Source organism: Chionomys nivalis, chromosome 8 (genome assembly GCF_950005125.1).
Source record: "Chionomys nivalis chromosome 8, mChiNiv1.1, whole genome shotgun sequence".
Taxonomy (NCBI): Eukaryota; Metazoa; Chordata; class Mammalia; order Rodentia; family Cricetidae; genus Chionomys; species Chionomys nivalis.
In genome coordinates, this window is record NC_080093.1 from 80,508,044 (window position 1) to 80,528,602 (window position 20,559).

The 20,559-nt window shown below is 40.4% G+C and overlaps 1 protein-coding gene and 1 pseudogene across 1 annotated transcript in view; one reads left to right on the top strand and one right to left on the bottom strand.

The window, feature by feature from the left end:
* The first annotated feature begins 2,487 nt into the window (after positions 1-2,487).
* The window catches only part of Pik3c2a (phosphatidylinositol-4-phosphate 3-kinase catalytic subunit type 2 alpha), a 110,538-nt gene continuing 92,466 nt past the window's right edge, over positions 2,488-20,559 (top strand). Inside the window, exon 1 of the mRNA XM_057777084.1 lies at positions 2,488-2,619. The gene's annotated coding sequence lies outside the window, so the exon portion shown is untranslated. The remainder of the gene's footprint in view (positions 2,620-20,559) is intronic.
* LOC130879077 (40S ribosomal protein S13-like) lies at positions 19,599-20,031 on the bottom strand (annotated as a pseudogene).

Below are 20,559 nucleotides of genomic sequence, written 5' to 3' on the forward strand. Positions count from 1 at the left end.
TACTACAGTCCCACAGTGGAATCTTCCTATGTGGTTGGAATATGACATTATGGGAGGAACAGACAACAGAACTACTTACTAATGGCCTTGTTTGTTTGAGGTAGGGTCTTGCTGTGTAGCCTACCTCACACCAAGCTGGTCAGAATTTCTAGGATAGATAAAAGGGCTTCCAGCTTGGTGATCCCTTTGCCTCTGTCTGCTGAGTGCTAGGCTTGGAGGTGTACAACACCACGCTTGACTATCAATGGCCTTTTAAACCTCTTCGGTTAATTTTCAAGGGCAGTAAGAGGTTAAAGAGGTTGTGCTATGTGGGAAGATCTGCATTTAGACTCTATTATTTAATGGCTGTGTGGCTTTGAGCAAGTTGCTTTTCTCTCTGGTGCTCAAAGTACTCAACCATAAATCAAGGATCGAATAAGGGCCCCTTTTCATTCAGCTTGTGGGAAGAATTCAGTAAGATAATACAAAGCACTAAGAACAGGGTCTGGTTTCAGGAAATGTTCAACATCAGTCCTTCTTTTCACACATGGTCAAAGAGAAAGGTTCCCCATTTCTCATTTGGTACTGGAAGAAGTTTGAGGATACTATAAAGTTCTCTGTGGGAAGTTAAGATTGGAGCAGTTTAAAATGTAATGCTACCCCCTCAATTTTTATTTTCTTTCTACTTTCAGATCTTAAAACTGAAGCTGGGGGAGAAAGTAGCTTCTAGCTAGTCTCTAACTGGTTTCAAATAATAGCAGCATGGGTTCGCACTTTTCTTTCACGGGTCTGTGTTCAGATGGTTTCATCAGGTGCCATTGTCAGCCAGAGAAGGAAGGCTAAGAGAGGGCCACCAGCTCAGTTTCTTGACACCTAGCAATTCGCAATGCTGCCTTTTTTTGAAAGCCACCTAAGTCTTTGCCTTTTCAGTCTATTGGCATTCCTGGGTGATCAGAGCCTACCAGTAGGCCACACAAAAACCATAATAAACGAGAAAGTCAGAATTTCACCAAGGATTTGATTCAGGATCCAGAAGAACAATTTCTCCCTCCTTCCGAGAGAGAGAGAGAGAGAGAGAGAGAGAGAGAGAGAGAGAGCGTTTTATCTTCCCATAAGGCACACTTGGTTCCCCAGCAGAAGGTAGGAAGCCAGTCCTGAAAGAATTCCTTTTCCTCACCCTTTTAAATCTTGAGGAAGAGCTGCCAAGTGTATAAATTCCTCCTTTGATTGGAAGATAAAGCAGAACAATGCTGTAGAGCCGAACAGATTCCTGAGGGACATTCTTCTGGGGTGTGTAAGCATGCATGGAAGTGCCAGTGTACAGAGGAAGGTGGGATTGGTGGACAGAGGGGCTGGGAGGGTGGTGCAGACATAAAAAGCTCCTAGACTTCCCCATGGAATAGCCTCTGTTTTGCTTAGTTGGTACTAGAGATTGAACCTAGACCTCACACATGCTGGTTAGGTGCACTACCACGGAGCTGGTCTCAGTCCTATTTCTAATTTTTTTTTTTTTTTTGAGACAGGTTCAGAACTGCCGAGTTTAAGTAATCTCCTGCCTTAGACTCAGCTTGGACTACAGTAAGATGCCATACTCTCTCTCTCTCTCTCTCTCTTGGCTTCCTTCCCCTTAATGTAGAACTTCATCCAAACTCCAGAAGTGCAGACATGTTTATTGGAAAGAACAGATCAGAGGTCTCCTCTTTCCTACTACAGGAAAGGAGAAAATGTTGGGAATAAACTTCTAAATTCCAAAAGCCAAATCCAGTTTGTTTTGGCATCCTTCTCCACAATAGTTACCGGCTGTCCGTCCTCTTTTGCAATCCGTAAAACGGGAATAATTTCCCCATCTGCTTCACTTGTGAACCAGACAGCAGAGGGCTAAACGCTTTACAAGCACAATTCCATTCGGTGCTCACGAGAGAGGTATGATTACTCCCGGGCCCGGGTGTGCTGTCTGGCCGAGCGCTGTTATTATCAGGCTGCCTTCCTCACCTGGCCCCGGCAAGGCTGTCAGCAAACAGCGACGTGAGGACGCCGCACACGTTCAGCCCTTTACGGGACCCACGTGATGAGCTGCTAATTACAAACTTCGAAGCACCTGAATGTCCGCGATAAATGCTGGAGGGAATGAAAGATTTCGCCTTGACTGTTTACTTCTGCCTTCCAATCCAAACTCATCTCCGGGCGGCCTGGGGCCAAGATCGCAAAGCCCGCAGCCACAAGCCAGAGGTCATCGGCGCGCAGGGCTGAGAGAGGGCCCGGGAACAAAGGGCGCCTGGGAGCCCGAGGCGGGCCAAGGGGTCCCAGAAACCAGAGAGGCCCCAGGCCGCGACAGGACACCCATTCCCCGGGGCAACCAGTCCAGCCCGCAACCTCCCCGCCGCTGCCTTGCGGCCCCGCCTGTGCCCCGCCCACCGCCCCAGGTAGGCCGCCTGCACCAGCCAATCGTCAGGCGCCCAAGCCCGGGGGCGGTGCTTGTACCATCGGAAGTGACGTCCGGTGCTCGGCTGGCCGCGGAGTCAGTCGAAGCTCTCCTCGGCGGCCGGCTGAGCCAGCTGAGGCGGGGGCAAAACATGGCTCGGACCTTGGAAGGCGCGAAGGCTCGGGTTGCGGTGGAGAGCGAAGCTCCCGCAGCGTGAGGTGAGGGGCGGCGGGTGCGTGTGGAGCGAGGCCTGGCACTGCGCGGCCGCCTAGGTTCCCGAGGGGAGGGACCGCGGCCGCGGTGCCCCTTGGTCGCTCCATCCTCTCTGGCTCGTTCCTCGGGGCCCCGTCCCCCACCCGGCGGTCGCCAGCGCCCCGCGCCAGGTCCCTTTGTCGCGACCCGCCGGGCGCCGCTGTCCCTCAGGGGGAGGGGAAGCCACCCCGCGGTCCCCGGGACAGTGAGGGAGCTGCGGCGGCGGCGGGTCCCAGGCTCCGCTCCGGACTTTTCTGGAGAGTAGCTTGAACTTCTGCTATGGCCTCTTCCTCCTCCTCGCCCAGCTCTGTCTTTGGAGCCTCGGGTGGTTCTTTTTTTTCTCCTGGGATCCTTCACCCCCTTACCTTAAAACAAAACTCCGGAACCTACTTGCTTTGGGAATGCAATAATATTTATGTGTATTTAGCGCACCGTCTTTCTGGAAAGGCATTAGAGTAAGAATATTTAACTCTTCCTGAGTGACTGCGAACAAGAAATAATTGAAGATGAGGAGAGTGTGCATGGTAGTTCATTCCCTGTGTTGTCCTGATAGAAGGCGAAGTTCCAATTATTATACTTTTATTTTAGACAGTAGGTGTTTGAAGGAAGCTTCCCTGTTTGAACGAGATTACTTGTTAAAGAGGTACCCCAGATCTTTCCAGGTGGGTGTCAGGAGGAAAACTGCCTTGGGGAAAATTATTGAATGCATTGGATCATCACAAGCCGTAAGGACAGGAGGGGGGGGGGGGAAAGCTAGTCTTAGAGAGTTGGTGCAGTAGCATCCGGGAGGAGAGGCTGCACAGAGGTCCTGGAACACTGATTCCAAGGAAGACTTTGTACTCTTGCCTCCCTGATGATGATGGTTCGGTCTCCACGAGAAACTGTTGAGCAGCAGCGCCGCACCGTCGTTGGAGTCGGTGTGGTCATGCAAGGTTACAAACCACACTGAAGTGCCGTGGTTGAGATTTTCAAATCTTTGTAGCCGACTGCGGGTTTGACAGTCAGTGTTTTGAGCACTGAAAAGCACTGTGATCGATATAGAGATGTTTGTTAACTCAAACGTTGTTCCAAAGTGGTTTTAACATAGGTACAAAATATAAACAGAGCTTCCACAAATTCCATCTGCGTTGGCTAACTTAATTCAAAAGCAGTTTGTCTTGGGAAAATGTCTGTTGTCTTGGGCATGGTGGTGCACTCTGTTAATTGCAGTGCTTGCCTGCACCACAGAGCTGTGGTAGGAGGGTCAAATTTAAGGCCAGCCTCGGCTACCTAGTGAGACACTGTCAATTAATAATAATAATAGGAAATTTTCTGTTATAATTTATTTTGTGTCCATGTTACTTGCAGCTTAATTTGCAGTCATACTTTAATGGTCTCAGTCTTTTTTTAGTTTCAGAGAGCTTAAAGTTGGACATATTTGCTTTCAGGATTTTAGAAATAACTTTCTGTCGTCAGCTGTGTATTGAGTGTATGGTTCTTTGTTGCTTCTTCTATTTAGAGCTCCAAATTTTCCATTCAGTTTAATGTTGCTGTGTGCATTTCTGTGCCCAGGAGTAAGACTGGCACATTGTTTTGAATGTAATAAGTAGCACATTTAATTAGTAGTAAATTTGTACCTCAAGAGAGTCTGATTTCTAAGAGCTCAGAGTTCTTATCAGAGCATCGGACCAACCCCTGAGATCAGGAGAGGTGCAGAGCACTTTCTTAAAATGCTTTAGCAATGTACTTGGAGAGATGAGCCTGAGCTACAGGAGACCCTGTCTCCAAAGACAAAAACAAAGCAAAATGACAAAGTTATGTGAGCTGGGCATGTAGCTAAGAGTTAGTGCTTGCTTACCACAAGGCTCTGGGTTTGGTTCTCAGTACTTTCAGAATGAGTTGGAATTTATCTTGCTTTGATAAGACAACTTAATCTTTTTTTTTTTTTTTACTAATTTATCATATTTCCAAAAGAAATTTAAGACAAGCAAATGATGGTGTTTTAGTATGCTGCATTTACAGAATTTGGTGATTTGTTTAATCTCAACAGCCCACCTCCCCAGTACTAGGGACTGAACCCAGGGCCTAAACAAGGCTCTACCACTGAGCCAGATTTGCTTTAGTTTGGTGGTTTCATTTGATAGTTGTAACTGAGTTGGGCCACAAACCCACCCTAAGAAACTGGGGAATGAGGAGAGGAGAGAAAGTAGAAGTTGTTGTCTCGTCTCCCTGACAGTTTAACAAGTTCTAACTCTGGTTATAAGGACAGTGGGGGATTCAGCTGCTAAGAAGGATGTGATCAGGCTGGGGAAATGAAGGGATGCGTGGGTCTGATGAGAAGACCGCTCAAATTGAGGCTTACAGAATGAGTTCTCTCTATTAATGAGGGCAGAATGGGTAAAAGTGATCAGGTTCTAAGCTCTTTCCCATTACCTCCAAGTGGTAAGGTAATTGAGAAAAGTCTCGATAACTCTGGTATTTATTTGATAGCATTCATATACAATTTTTTTTTTTTTTTTTTTTTTTTTTAGTGGAAATCATGGTCTCACTTGGAAATACTGCCCCGGATAGGTGTCTTGTACGTTATTCATAAGATTATGGTTGAGGCTAAAACCTCCTAGGTGGGAGTCACAGTTTTGTTTGTTTGCTTGCTTGCTTTTGTTGTTGTTTTGAGACAGGGTCCCTCTGTATATACCTGGCTATCCTGGAACTCACTTTGTAGATCAGGCTGACCTTGAACTCACGGAGATTAAAGGTGACGTGCACCACCACCTCTAGCTATGGATCTTTGTTTTGTGCATTTATGTATGCCATGTTTATTTTTTTTGCGATGTTATTTCTTGCTTTAAAATTTCAATTTCTTGTTGGGTGGTGGTTGGCGCACGCCTTTAATCCCAGCACTAGGAAGGCAGAGGCAGGCGGATCTCTTTGAGTTCGAGGCCAGCCTGGTCTACAAGAGCTAGTTCCAGGACAGGCACCAAAACCTGGAGAAACCCTGTCTCGAAAATAAAAAAAAAAATTCAATTTCTTGTATGTATGTAATATACTTTGATATTTCCACCCCCTCCCCTGTTACTCTCTTTTATTTCTTCCTAGTGTACCTCTTCTTTCTCCCAACTACTTTTATGTTCTCCTTTTTCCCATTTGTGAAAAATTTTAATTAGGGTGTCTGCATGAGTTTAGATCAATGGTTATTTACTTGAGTAAAGGCTGCTAGCCAGGGGTTGTACCACTGAGGAATATGACTCCCCAATCCTAGCAACCATTCCTATAGCTCCTTGGGAATAGGGTGGTCATGATGGAATGTTAATGGACCTGGTATAAGCAGGTCTTGTAGCATTGCTTCTGTGAGTAATGGGTGTAGCAGCCATGTCATGTCCCATGGCCTCTGAATCTGCTTCTGCCTCCAGGTTCCTTCCCTGTTTGAGTTCCTGTCCTGTCTTCTTTCAATGATAAACAGGGATTTGGAAACAAAAGCTGAAACCCTTTCCTCCCCAATTTGCTTATAGCAGTAGTAACCCTAAGACAACAGCAATGCCACTGTTGCACTAGTGGGCACATCTTAGCCGCAAGGTTGGTATTATATATAGCTTACAGGATCCACAGCAAAGTAAGACTTTCTCTTCTGATAACCTGCATAACACCTCCTGACACAGTAAAAGAACGGTAGGCAGCTCAGTTGTAGCTTGATTTCTGTATGTCCCGCAACTAGATGTGTTTGGTGTTTTCAGCAATAGTGTCTTATTACCTAGTTCTGGTTGGTGACCAAGAGCAATAGCAATAGCCTGAATGGGGGATGTGGTGGGGACTACCTTATCCAACATTCTTACTAAGGGGTATTGTATACCATGCCTAGACTAGGGTTTTTTGTTTTTAATTTTTTGGAACATTACCCACTTGGGGTCTTTCTGTGTAGCCCTGGCCTGGAATTTGCCATGTAGAGAAGCTTCAAAGTCACAGAGATCTGCCCTCCTCTGCTTTCTGACTGCTGGGTTTACAGGCGTGTGCCCAGACTATATGTTGTTCTGATGAGATGTATACAGAGATATTTTGACAGTTATAATGGAAATAGATGCAGCTGTGAACTACTTTCTGAATTTCTTTTTGCTTTTGTAGGTAGTACCTCATGAAGCCTATGTTGGCTTTAGACTGTAACTAAGGAGGACCTTGAAGTCTGGCTCCTCCTGCCTCTATCCACCAAGTGCTAGGATGACAGGCACTACCATAGCCCACCTTAGATTTCTTAAAAATTTAAATTTAGTTATTTGGGTGTAAAATAAGTAAAATTTTAAAATAATTTCTAAAAAGATTTGAATGCAATTTTTTGACTTAGCTATTGGTATTTATCTCTTAACTTTGAGAATACATTAAATATTATTTAATCAACATCTTTAGTGTTAAACAGTAATGCTTTCTGTATGTCTTACTGTGAAATGGGGTCTTATAATTTAGTTCAGATTGGCCCAGAACTCACTATGTAGGCCAGATTGTCCTTGACCTCAGTGGTTGTTCTCCTGCCCCAGTCCTCCAAGTGCTACATTATAGACATGAAGCACCATATCTATCGTTAGTATTGAGATCCAGTCTTGTTACGCAATTAAGAATGTCCTGGAACTTGCTGTCCTGCCTCAGCCTCCTAAGTGCATGGAATTACAGGCTTAACAGTTACAGTATAGAAAGAATCAAATAGTATATAATGTTTAACTTTATTTGCTATACATTGAGGTTTATTAGAAACAGATACTAGTAGATAGTTCAGGACAGTAGTTCTCAACCTGTGGGTCACAATGACCCTGTAACTGGGTTCACCTAAGATGATCGGAAAACACAAATATTTACGTTATGATTCATAACTAGCGAAACTATAGTTATGAAATAGCAATGAAAATAATTTTATGGTTGGGGTCACCACAACATGAGGAATTGTATTAAAGGGTCACAGCATTAAGAACCACTGACTTAGACCAACAATATTAAAAACCTGTGTTTGCATTGATTGCTGATTATAGCTTAACTAATATTTTTGTCCCTCAAGACCTTATTATTCAAATAAATAGTAAATATTCTTGTTTTCTCGGAGAAAAAAATGAGACCTAAATATATTTTGACTTATATAACTTAGTGTCTAGAAGGCACTGCTTGAATCCAGGTCCTATAGTGCTGGCCCAGTGTTCTTTTCATTGTGTTTCTTAAGTTGGTGTCTTAATGTTTACATGTGTAAAATATAGCACAGTTTTGGAATGTTTATTAAAGGATGAACAAGTTTATAGTCCAACCCGAGAGACCAGTTATAATCCATATGGTAATACTTTTCCGAGATTGGGTCACAGAGTCCAGGCTGACTTCGTGTGTACACACAATAAGGTCACAGATCACAAATGACCTTGAACTCTTGATCTTACTGCTTATACTTCCCAAGAACTGGCATTGCAGGTGTGCACACCTGCCTGTCTAGTTGGTTAGCTTTTCTCTCCCTCCCCTTTCTTTTTTTTCCCTCCCTCCCTCCCTCCCTCCCTCCCTCCCTCCCTCCCTCCCTCCCTCCCTCCCTTCCTTCCTCCTACCTGTCTACCAAGAAATCCTCTCTTAGTGTAGCCTATGCTGGGTTTGAATTTAGAGTAATCCTACTTTTTCAGCCTCATGAATATTAAGAGTTACATTGTAGACCACTACATGTCTAAGAAGTTGTCATTAAAGTTCCACTGTGTAATAAGCAAAAGCACAACCTTCTTTCCGAGTATATGAAAATGAATCAGGAGATCAGTGCTAGTAATGCTTTCTGGTGAGGAGGGACTAGAGCATGAGTGATTTTGTTTCAAAAAATGCAGTCTAATTAGGAATCAGGAAAATACTTCTTTCAAATGTTCTATTTTCAGTTTGGGAGAGTCAGTAAACATGTATGCTCTTCCTAAAAGATAAGCTCTGATGGAGACCTAACTATTCTTAGAAACAAAACCACAGTGCAGTGAGTTGCTGTAACTGCATTGGTTTATTTATTAAGTCACCTTATCTATGTTCATAATACAATTTATGACTCTTCTGATAAACACTTTATAGTTTAATGTATAAATCTGTTTTAGACTACAGTGCTAAGTGGAAAAGGGTGCTTTTTAGTTCCAGGGAATACACAATTTGTACTTTTTTTTTCCTTTGGAGGTGTGGGAGACAGATTCTCAATGGTATCCCAGGATAGACTTGAACTCCCTCAAATCCTTCTGCCTTAGTCTCCAAATGCTGGAATTACAGGTGTTTACCTGACTTGGAATGACCCACTTTTGTCTGACTAAACCTCCCCTTCCTTTTTTGCATGCTAGAATACTAGGGGCATGCTCTGCCATTGAGTTCTTAGACTAGAATTCTATGCATATTGAAATGCTTGACAGAGCTTGATTTTTTTTTAATTCTATTTATTTATTTATTTATTTTTGGTTTTGGTTTGTTTTTTGAGTTGGCCTTGAACTCACAACACTCCTCCTGCCTTGTAAGTGCTAGGTTTACAGATGTGAACCACCAACACCTATTAACTGTAGTTGATTTTCTTTTTCTAGTCATAGTTACTGGGGTATGTTTTAAATATAAAATCCGAAAACCCGTCCAACTAGAAATCTGTGCATAAAGTGAACACTTTATGGAGTATGGAAAATAGCAGTCCCAGAGCTAGTACCACAGCAGCTAGGATGAAGAAATGTAGGGCTGGGGTTCTGGCTCTTTCTAGAGTGCCTGCCTAGCATGTGTGAAGCTCTGGGATTAGGCTAGGTGACTCACACCTGTGGTTTTAGTGCTCAACAGATAGGAGCAAGTAGATCAGAAGGAGTTCATGGTTATCCTTTGCTACTTAGTGTAGTGAGTCTGGGCAACCTGAGCTGCATAAGGATCCTTTCAGCAAGAAAGGTTGTGTTTGTTTTGAGTTAGAATCTACTTTTGTAGATTAGGCTGGCCTTGAACTTCTTGATCCTCCTGCCTCAGCCTCTTGGGAGCTAGGATTAAAAGCAAGCATGTGGACCTAGATTCAGTGGGTACATGGTACTGGGACTTGAACTCAGGGACTTATACCTACTAGATAATAACTCTGCCACTGCACTATACCCCCAAGTCAGACTCTCTGTCTCTCTCTACCCCCCCCCCACACACACACGGGGGGGAGAGAGTCTTTGCTCATTTATAGTTTAGTAGCATTAGTTACAATGTTGTCTATCACCACTGTCTATTTCAGAAGACTTTTATCACTGCAAAATAAAACTCTGAGTATTAAGCAGTAACTATTCCATCCTCCCAGCCCCTGCTTTCCTTAATAACCATTACTCTACTTTTTGTCAGAATTTTCCTATTCCGGATATTTCCTGTAAGTGGAACTATACCATATTTGTTTGGCTGGTTTGTTTCATTTAGTATAGTGTCTTTAAGGATCATCCATAGTGCAGTATTTGTTGTTACTTTTTATAACTAGAGAATATTCTGTGATATGTCTTTACCACATTTTGTATATCAATTCATTGATGGACACTTGGTTATTTCCATCTATTGGATATTGTAAATAATGACACTTATACTAAGATGGCATACTGTTTGGTAAGCATAGTATCCTTAACACAGATTGATGTGTAAATATAAGTGTCTGTTTCCAGTTCTTTTGAGTGGGAGTAGAATTGCTGGTTCAAACAATAATTATGTTTACATTTTAGATGAAGCATTTACATTTAGATGAAAAGTTTTTCAGAGCGACTGCACCATTTTGCATCACTTATTAGCAAAGAGTTTCAGTTTCTTCATATATTTGCCACCACTTCAAATTTTCCATTAAAAATATTATAGTCGTCAAGTAGGTTTGAATTATGTCTGGTTGTGGTTTTGATTTACATCTCCCTTCTGACTAATATTACTCAGCATCTTTTCATGGGCTTGGACTTCTTAGTGTTGGGGGCATTTTGATGCTCGTTTCAGCATTTGAACACAAATACACACACACACACCTATATGCAAACATATTCTTCATGCATGCTAGGTAAGCACATTCCCAGCTTGGCTCAGTTTTTTGTTATTACTGTTCCTTACTTTGTGATTCTTAGTTGTGTTTCTCAGTTTTAATTTTTCTCCTCTTAAGCCATGTTGAAAATAGAAGCATATACTACCATAACACTTAGCACAAAAGATTTACTGTTATTTGTCATGTTGAAATTTCAGTAACGTCAAGGTATATTAAATGATTCATGTCAAAAGAATGAACAGTAAAGTAGTCCAAAGTTCAGCCATTATCTCCACCAAATACTTCTGTTGAGAAACCAAGTTAGAGTGCAGACTTAGTGGTCAGCATGTTGCCTTTTAGAATGAGCTTTTTTCTGTGACCTCTGTCTTCTCTTCATTGACCCCCTCCCACTCATATGCAATAAGACTCAATAAGACTCCTGTCTAGACACAGAAGGTTGTTGTGGCTGTATCCTGGATGTTTAGAATGTTGCTCTTAAGGGCCGAGAGTGGAACAATGATTAGTGTGTATTCGGTTACTTTTTGCTTTTTGCCAAGATAGAAGACTTTAGTTCTTTATTAATATAATTGTACAAAGCATTTTAAATGTTAAAACTATGGACTAGCAAGATGATTTAGTAGGTTAAGGAACTTGCCACTAAACCTGACAACATGAGTTGAATCCCTAGGACCCTTGTGGTGAAAAGAGAGAACCAACTCAAAAAGTGCTATGGCATGAGCTTCCCTACACACCTCATACACACAATAAGAATAATATCATAACAATAGTTTAAATAAAATAAAGACAGCTAGGAATAGTTTCCTCCCACTTAATTCTTGAATTTCATGCTCCTCTCTTGACAGTTCATGTGGCAAGCACTTTATCCACTGAGTCATCTCATTGACTCTGACCTGGCAGGGACTGAAGCTCTGGAAATTCTTACCTGTTTTTTCTTCCTTTTGAGACAGTGTTACACTATGTAGGCCTGGCTGGCCTGGAACTCTCTAGGTGGAACAAACTGGCATTAAAATCATAGTGTGTCTCTTGAGTGCTGGAATTAGACAAGTGTGAGACACCATGCCTGATTTTCCCTGTCTTTAAGATCATGAAGAATCTTGGGGAAGCTCTTCTTAGTTTTCCCATGCCTTATTTGTTTTCACTGACTAAAAATAACATCTGTTTCCCCAATCTAAATGATTTTTTGTTTTTCTGTTTCACTTGCTAGCTAAACTTAGCATGTTCCATTTAAATCGAACCACTTCTAATATTTCCACTGCCACTATCCTTACTCCAAGTCATAGTTAATCCCCTAATTTTATTTATCTGCTTATTTGTCTCTTGGGTCTCCCTATTTCCCGCCCTCTTTTTGCCAAGACACCGACAGCCCTTTCCATGCTAGGCAAAGCTCTCTACTATTGAGCTACATCCCAAGCCCTCAATTTTTTGTTTTTCATTCCATTTTCTACCGAACAGTAGGGATTTTTTTGAACAGTATAAATTCTTGTGCATGGAGTCTCCCTCTGTCTTCCTGTTACACTGATAAGTACAGTAGATAAGTACATCACACACTCTTATTGTCAGATTTTTCGAGGTTCTTTGAAGGAGGGCGGGAGGGGGTTGTTATGTAGTCTTAGTGATTGAACTTTTTTTTCTTCCGTTTTGAGGCTAGACATTGAGCCCAAAGCCTACAGCCTCAGCTAACTTAGTCTCCATCTTTTTCAAAAACATTTCATCAGATCTACAGAATAAAATTAAGTTTGTTTCAAATAAAAGCATACATTGTGTCAGACCGTAAGGCAAAAATACTACTACACATTTATATCAGTTTGGAGGAAAGAATTAAAATTTGCAAATCAAGTTTGATGTTGAAATGTTAATGTTTGAGTAAATCTTACTATTCGATGCATAACCACTTCATTTACTTGAAAAATTGGTTCCTGAGAGGTGAAATGCCTAATCAAAGCTGAAGTGCAGCTAGGATAAGAACCCAGTCATCAGTCAATGTCAGTCAGTCCCCTTCCCCATCCTCCCCTTTCCTCCTCTCACAGAATCCTACTTTCTCATAGGCATCTCACTCTATTTCACAGTTTTGCCCAGTCTAACTTACAGCTCCACACGTAAGTTTGAGAGTAGCATTGAACTCATGGCAGTCCTCCTTTCTCAGCTTTCTCACTGCTGAGATTACAAATGTGAGCCTCTATGCCAGTGGTTCTCAGCCTTCCTAATGCTGCTATTTATTCTTCAGTCCTTTTCCTCATGTTGTAGTGATCCCCAGCCATAAAATTTTTTGTTGGTACTTTTTAACTGTTATGTTGCTACTGTTGTGAATTATAATGTAAGTACCCGTGTTTTCTGATGGTTTTAGGCAACCTCTGTGAAGGGGTTGTTCAACATACCCACACATACCCGCAAAGGGGTTGCTACCCATAGGTTGAGAACAATTGCTCTATGCCCTGCTGTCAGTTTTATTTGGTTCTTTGTAGTTGTCTGTTGTAAGTGTTATATAATATATGAGCCAAGTACTGAATGTAGTAATATAGCTTATTATAAAAATCTAGTGCTATTCTGATTTATATTGATCTAGCATATTTTTTCCTGATTCTCCACTTGATTTTATTTCTAACAAAGTTGAATAAAGAATAATAGACGTATAATGCACTGTTCGTATTTAAAATGTACGCTTTGGTATGCTTTGAAGTATATGCTCACAAGTGAGACTGTCACCCCGATCTAGAGTATTTAAAAGTTTACATAGATCTACTCAAACTGCAAATAAATAAATAGATAAATAACTTTGGAGAAGAACCATGACATATCATCAGCAAAATATGGATTCTGCACACTGACATGATTCTATAGATCTCTGTTGTCAGCCTCACTAACCAGCTTATCCTGTCTCTAGAAAGTCTTGCTTGTCTTTCTGTATTTCAGATCTACCTTACTGTCTTTATTATTACCTCACCTCTGAAGGCATAATGGACATAAGACTGCCCTCGTGTTAAACATGAACTGCACATTGAAAAGCAGAGTTACCCATACCACCCTTAGTCTTGACATCTGTTAGGATACATAAAACTTACTGAATGTTGTTATACTTGTGGTTAATGGTTTATTATGGGGAAAGGATAGATTAAAATCAGTCAAGGAAATGAACATGTTTCGGAACAAAGTCCAGGAGTGTTCCCAACGTGGAACTTCTGGTAGGTTTTTCCCCGTGACATCCAAATGTGTTGTGCTTCCAGTATCCATGTGTACAGTATACATGAAGTATTAGCAGCCAGGGATTCTCACATGAGTTGCAGGGACCATATTTTTTTTCTCAGTATGTCTTCATTACATTGTCGTAGTTGGTAGAGTACCCGTATGATTGAACTCAGTCTCTGGGTTGAATTCCAATCACACTATCAGGCATGTTTTCCCTATCATGTTGTTCATTTTTTGTGGCCAGTTGCACTAAGCAATGCCATTCCTACCAGATATGCCAAAATAAACTTCTTTTTGGACGAGGCTAAATTATTTATACAGTGTATAAAATTACAGCTTACTTCCAGTCAGGCATGGTGACTAGTACTTATAATCCACTCAGGAAGTGGTGGCAAGAAAATCAGGAGTTCAAGGCGAACCTGAAATACATGAGATAAACACACAACTCTTCACAAACAACCCTTTGCTTCCTTAAAGAACATACCATCTATGTAATAAATTGATTTGATGCTAACTTCACACATCTTATTAAGGGAGTTACAGGTAGTTGTGAGCTACTTGACATGGATATATTGGATATCATAATTTCTCTTTAGGGACTGAATTCCAGTTCTTTGCAATAGCAGTTCATACTCTTAATTGCTAAGTCATTTCTCTAGCCCTGTAGGTATAATTTAATGATTTTTTTTAATAAGGACTCACTATGTAGGCTAGGTTGACCTTGAACTTACACAGCTCTGCCTTTCCCTTCTGAGTGCTGGTATCAAAAACATGTGCCACTACACTTGGTCTGAATGAGTGTGTGTGTGTGTGTGTGTGTGTGTGTGTGTGTGTGACAGATTGTGTCATGTAATCCTGGCTGTCTTAGAACTCTATATAGACTAGGCTATCCTTCAACTCACAGAGATCATCCTGCCTCTCCCTCCCAAGTGCTTTGATTAAAGGCATGAACTTTTAGCAGTATGTATTTTAATAAATCTGTTTCTCAAAGTTGCTTAGGAGCTTTTAGGTTTCCCTATGTGTCTTTTTTTCCATTCCTTATCCTGTCTCTGTATTGTCCATTAGAGCATTCCTGTATTTCATTATCATTCTTTTCCTCTTTTTGTTTCCTACTTGGATATTTTTGGGTCTCATGGTTTCTCCCTTTTCATTCTCTGCATTCTCTGAGAACAGCATCAATTGCTTTCATGTCTTTAGGTCTTTAGATGTACAAAGATGTCACCCCATTATTTCTTTTTCTTACCTTACTGTACTGTCTAGAACTGGTTAAAATGTTGAATTAAGGTGATAGTTAGCATTCTGCTTTTGTTTATGTTATGGCCATAAGGAAAATTGCAAGGTTTCCCATTAAGTGTGAGTTGCTGATACATTCACTAGAGGAAGGCGCTTCTGCTCATCCCATACTAACTACCATAAGTACATGTTTTGTTTAAAATATTTCTTTTCTTTTAAATGTTTTGCTTTTGAGACAGGTTCTCATATAGCTGGCCTTGGACTCTGTGGTATATAGTTGAGAATACTGTGGTTTGCGTCCCAGCCTGCACATGGCAGTTTACGACTTTATAGAATTCCCATGCTAAGGGGATCTAATACTCTCTTCTGACTACCATAAGTACTGCATGCATGTGGTTGGTACACAGACATGCATGCAGTCAAAATAACTCATACACATAAAATAAAATAAATACATATTTGGAGGTGACCATGAACTCCTGACCTTCCCTCCACTTCCTGAGTTCTGGGATTGCAGGTTTGTGCTACCACACCAAATTTAATTTTTTTTCCTGATCATTATTGCCAGATAGATTTTTAGTTTCCTGATATATATTTATGTTACTGTTTTCTTCTCTGATCTTTATTAATCTCATCTATTTTACTGTAAATTTTTAAATTTTCTAAAATAGTTTTTTATTTTTCATCATTTCCTCATTCATAGGTTGGGGATATAGTTTGGTATACAGGTTTAGTATGGTTAATTGCTATTGTCTCAATAAGAGGATGTGTATTGGGCATCTTTACTTTTTTGTGAACTGTTTATTCAAACTCTTCCATTTTAATACATTGTTATTGATTTTCCCCCTAATGATTCTGTGTTATATATTAGGAGGATTAATTTCTGCTGTATGTTGTAAGTAGGAAATTTTTTCTTCTTGGGTTATTGCTTTCCACAGACATTTTATAATTAAACTCTTTATTTTGCTTTTCATCACTGAGAACAGTGCAGGGTGCACAGCATACATCTAGGAACCATCATTGAAATGAACACATAGTGTTTTCCTTTGTCATGATATTTATTTAGACCAGACTGGAGAGATGACCGAGTGGTTAAGAGTATTTAGTATTCTTACAGAGAATCTGTTTCAGTTTCCAGCATCTTTATGGCAACTTACAATCATCAATAACTCCAATGCCAAGAGATCCGATATCTTCTGGTCTCTATGGATACCAGGCATACAAACAGTACACATACATGTATGTATGTTTGCAAGCATTCATACACATGAATAAAAATAAACCTTTTTTTAAAAATGTATGTACCCCAAACATGAAAATTTTATATGGTTTATAGGTTTTGAACCAAGCTAGGGAGACCTTCTGTATTCAGTGACTATACATAAACTCTGTTCTTTGTCTTTTCTTATATTTAAATATATATTTACTTTTTGTTGTTTTTGTTTTTCAAGACTGGTTTCTTTGTATCCTTGGCATCCTGGAAACTCACTCTGAAGACCAAGCTAGCCTTGAACTCACAGAGATCTGCCTGCTTCTGCCTCCCAAGTGCTAGGATTTAAGTGTGCACCTCCACTGCCTAGCTTTAAAAAAAATTATGGCTATGAGTTTTCACCTGCATGCCTGGTGCCCTCAAAGACCAGAAGAAAGCATTGGATCCCCTAGAACTAGCATTAGAGCTAGTTGTAAGTGACATGTGGGTTCTGGGAATTGAACCCAGGTCTTATGCAAGAGCAGCCAGTGCTTTTAACTGCTAAATCATCTCTCCAGCCACCACCTACCTATAAGATGCCTTGACTGTGAATGCATTCTTTGTGTGTGGGTGTGTATATTTGTGTATGCATATGCAAAGGCCAGAATGTGTCATGAGCTGCCTTCTTTTCTAACTTTCCCACTTATTTTAAGGAATAGGATTTTTTACTGAGCCTGTATCAAGTACCGTGTTTTTATGCTAGGTTGGCTGGTTAGCAAGCTCCTGGTGTCCACTTGTCTCCACCCCAATGTTCTGGTTATAGGCATATGCCACCATACTCAGTTTTTGTTGTTGTTTGGTTTGGTTTTGGTTTTGTGAGGCAGGGTTTCTCTGTGTAGTCCTGGCTGCCCTGGATTTCGCTTTGTAGATCAGGCTAGTCTCCAGCTCACAGAGATCTGCCTCCTTCCTCCCAAGTGCTGGGGCTAAGGGCGTGTGCCACCATGCCCCACTCCATGCTCAGTTTTTATGTGGATGCTAGGGATTTGAACTCAGGTACTCTTGCTGAGCAAGCACTCTTACCCACTGAGCTATATCTCCAGCCGTAAATACATTGTTTATGGAATGTTAACTTTACAATTCTAGAATATTGTTAATCAGAAGTTACGTACTTTAAAAATACAAAAGTTAGGAAGAAGGCTAGAGATATAGCTTGGTGATAAAGCAACTGCCTTACTTGTCTTTGGTTTGATTTCTTGTGCTACAAAAAAATAGAATAAAATTTATAATAAATTACAAAAGGTAAGGTAGTTTTTATGTAAAGACCATAGATTATAGAGTTAAATGAAAAGAAAATCTGTTCTCTTCTCAATAATAAACAGTTTAATGCTTTTCTGACTTGAGGAAAGAGATGGCTATTGGGAACTGTTTCATTATAATACATCCATTAATTGTGCAGAAGGTATGATGCTTGTTTGCCTTTTTAGTCCCTCGTTAAACCTTTCCTTCTAAACTGTGACCCTGGACTGCGCGCACATGTGACTAGTTTGCTGGGTACGCTGATGCTGGGCTGTAATCCCAGTAGCACTGACCTGTAATCTCAGCACCTGGAACAGAGAGGCAGGAGGATTAGAAATTCATCCTTAGCTACATAACATGTTCAAGTCCAGTCTCTACTACATGAAACTTTGTATCAAAGAACCTAAAACAAAGGTAAATAGTTTACTTGTGATGAGTAAGTATAAAATAAAATAAACATCAAATTTCAAAAATTCAGTACTTAAAAAAGAAAATGCTAAATTTTATATTATCTGTAATGTGATAATTTGGATACATTTGAATAAAATATATTGTTAAAGTGATTTCATCTATCTGTTATTATTAATAAAATTGTTGAAAATATTAAGTTTTCATTTAAATTCTGTGCATTCTGTGTCTTCCATTTTATCTTTTTTTTGTGATAAATTAGTGTTTAATACCAAAGTACTTGGCTGCTCTTTTTAGATGAGTTTTCCCTTCCCATGAATCAGAGATAGAATATTCTCTTTTCGTCTATTGATATTTCGGTCTTAACAGAGATGAACACCTATTTTTAGTTCTCTGTTACCATATTCCTTCTAGTTTTCAAGATAATTGTCTCTCCCTACTTATTCTAAACCAACCATGTGATTTTTTTTTTCATTAAAGGGCATATTGTTAATAAATGAGCTCATTTTGCTTGATTTCTCTTTCAATTTGAGCTTCTCTTTGATAAAAGGAAGAGTATGTCTGGTCATTAGAAATCTGATTGTAGAAGTGAGGAAAAATTCTTGCCCTCAGTGAAATTATAATGTGCCAGTCATTTGTTGATAGTAAATTGACTGATTAAATTGTGTGTGTTATAACTAAATAGCAGTGTTGACTGCCTCATGATAAGACGGAAGCAGAATTTATTAGTGGAGAAAAAAATAGTTCAAGATTGAGAAGAAATTTGATATTTGTGATGGATAGGTTATGGTGATTTAAGCCTATACTGATTCCAGGTAATTTAAAAGTGTATCATGAGCCAGGCGGTGGTGGCGCACGCCTTTAATCCCAGCACTTGGGAGGCAGAGGCAGGAGGATCTCTGTGAGTTCGAGACCAGCCTGGTCTACAAGAGCTAGTTCCAGGACAGGTTCCAAAGCTACAGAGAAACCCTGTCTCAAAAACAACAACAAAAATAAAATAAAAGTGTATCATGTAAATTAGTAGTGCTTGGATTCATTCCACACTTACTACCTGCTATAAGTTTATTTTTATTTTACTTTTAAGATTTATTTTATGAGTATGAATGTTGTGTCTGCGTGTATGTATGCACACTTTGGAGATCAGAAGAGGGTGTTAGATCCCCTGGAACTGGAGATACAGATGGTTGTGAATCACGGTGTGAATTCTGGGAACCAAACCGAGGACTTCTGAAAGAGCAAGTGCTCTTAATTGCCGAGCCATTTTCCAAGCCCCTACCTGCTCTAACTTTAGACATATCATATAACTGCTTATGTTTCTTCATTTATGAACCAGAGATATTAGCAATAGGACTTTGTAAAATTTTTGAGGACTTTGTAAAAATTTCTAGTCACTCACTAGAAGTTAGCTGATTAGGCTAGGCTGACTGACCAGTGAGCATCTGGGATCCGTCTACCTGCAACCACCTTCCCAGTGCTGGGATCACAAGCCTGTGCAACCATGCCTGGGTTGTGATCAAACTTAAGCCCTCATGGCAAGCTCTTTACTGACTGAGCTGTCTTCCTAGGTTCATAATTTTATTTCTAATAATGGCTTAATTGGTTCCATATTACTGTCATATTAGAATAGTGTCTAGATTTTTTAAGTGATTTTTATTGTTTGAGTATTTAAGACATATTTATGCTACTAGAGCAGAGGCCATGGATGGCTCATACTTCCAATTGAGAGGAGACCTGCTTAGTTTTATAATAGCAAGCCAATGAAATTCGTCTGTCTTTCACAATCTGGTAGAATTTAACATTCTCATCCTTCTGATCCTCAAGATGCTTTCTGACAGCAACTGCTTTCTTAATCAAATGGTAGAGATCCTCGGGAATATCAGGGGACTTTGGATTTAAGGATTCTTAAATTTTTATTACCAGTTACAAAAAAGACCTGTGAGACACATCATGAGCTGCTCGGGATCACACCAATTTCTGGGGCTTTCAGGCTTCTTTTGGCCAGTTTGTAAGTCTGAGCCTTGACACTGTCAGATAACACCTTCAGCCGGGTTGGGGATCTAGGCAGTAGAGCAGAGCCAACTGGGACAGGCCCCTCCAAGGCGCATGCATGCAAACCGTGAGGGCACCTGACAGCAAAGAGAATTGTGTCTGTTGTTGAACTACCACCGTTGCTTCTTTATTTTCTTAGTTATCTTGTTACTTTAAGTTTTAAAAATTGTGTTGGTGTGTATGCGACAGAGTTAAGAAGACAACCTGGAAGGAGTGGCTTTCTCTTCAGGAACTTTTTTTTCTTTCAGTTTTATGGGTACTGATAACTTAACTCAGGTTGTCAGGTTTGGCTGTGGTTGCCTTTACCCACTGGCCCTGTTTCTTACTGGGAACTCATGGCTGTTCCCCCTCCCCCAAGCTCTCTGGAACATCATCCTCCCATGTTTAGAGAGTCAACCACACTTGACTAGGTATCTTGAATTGTTAAGATCAGAAAGCATTTAGATGAGTAACAAGACTGACCTCTGTTTTATTTTTCCTGAAGTTTAAATTTAAATTGTAAATGAATGCACAGAATGATCAACGAGCTTTTAAATTAATTCCTTTGTTTTAGGGTATGCAAATGGTATCCAAAAGTTTGATTGACTA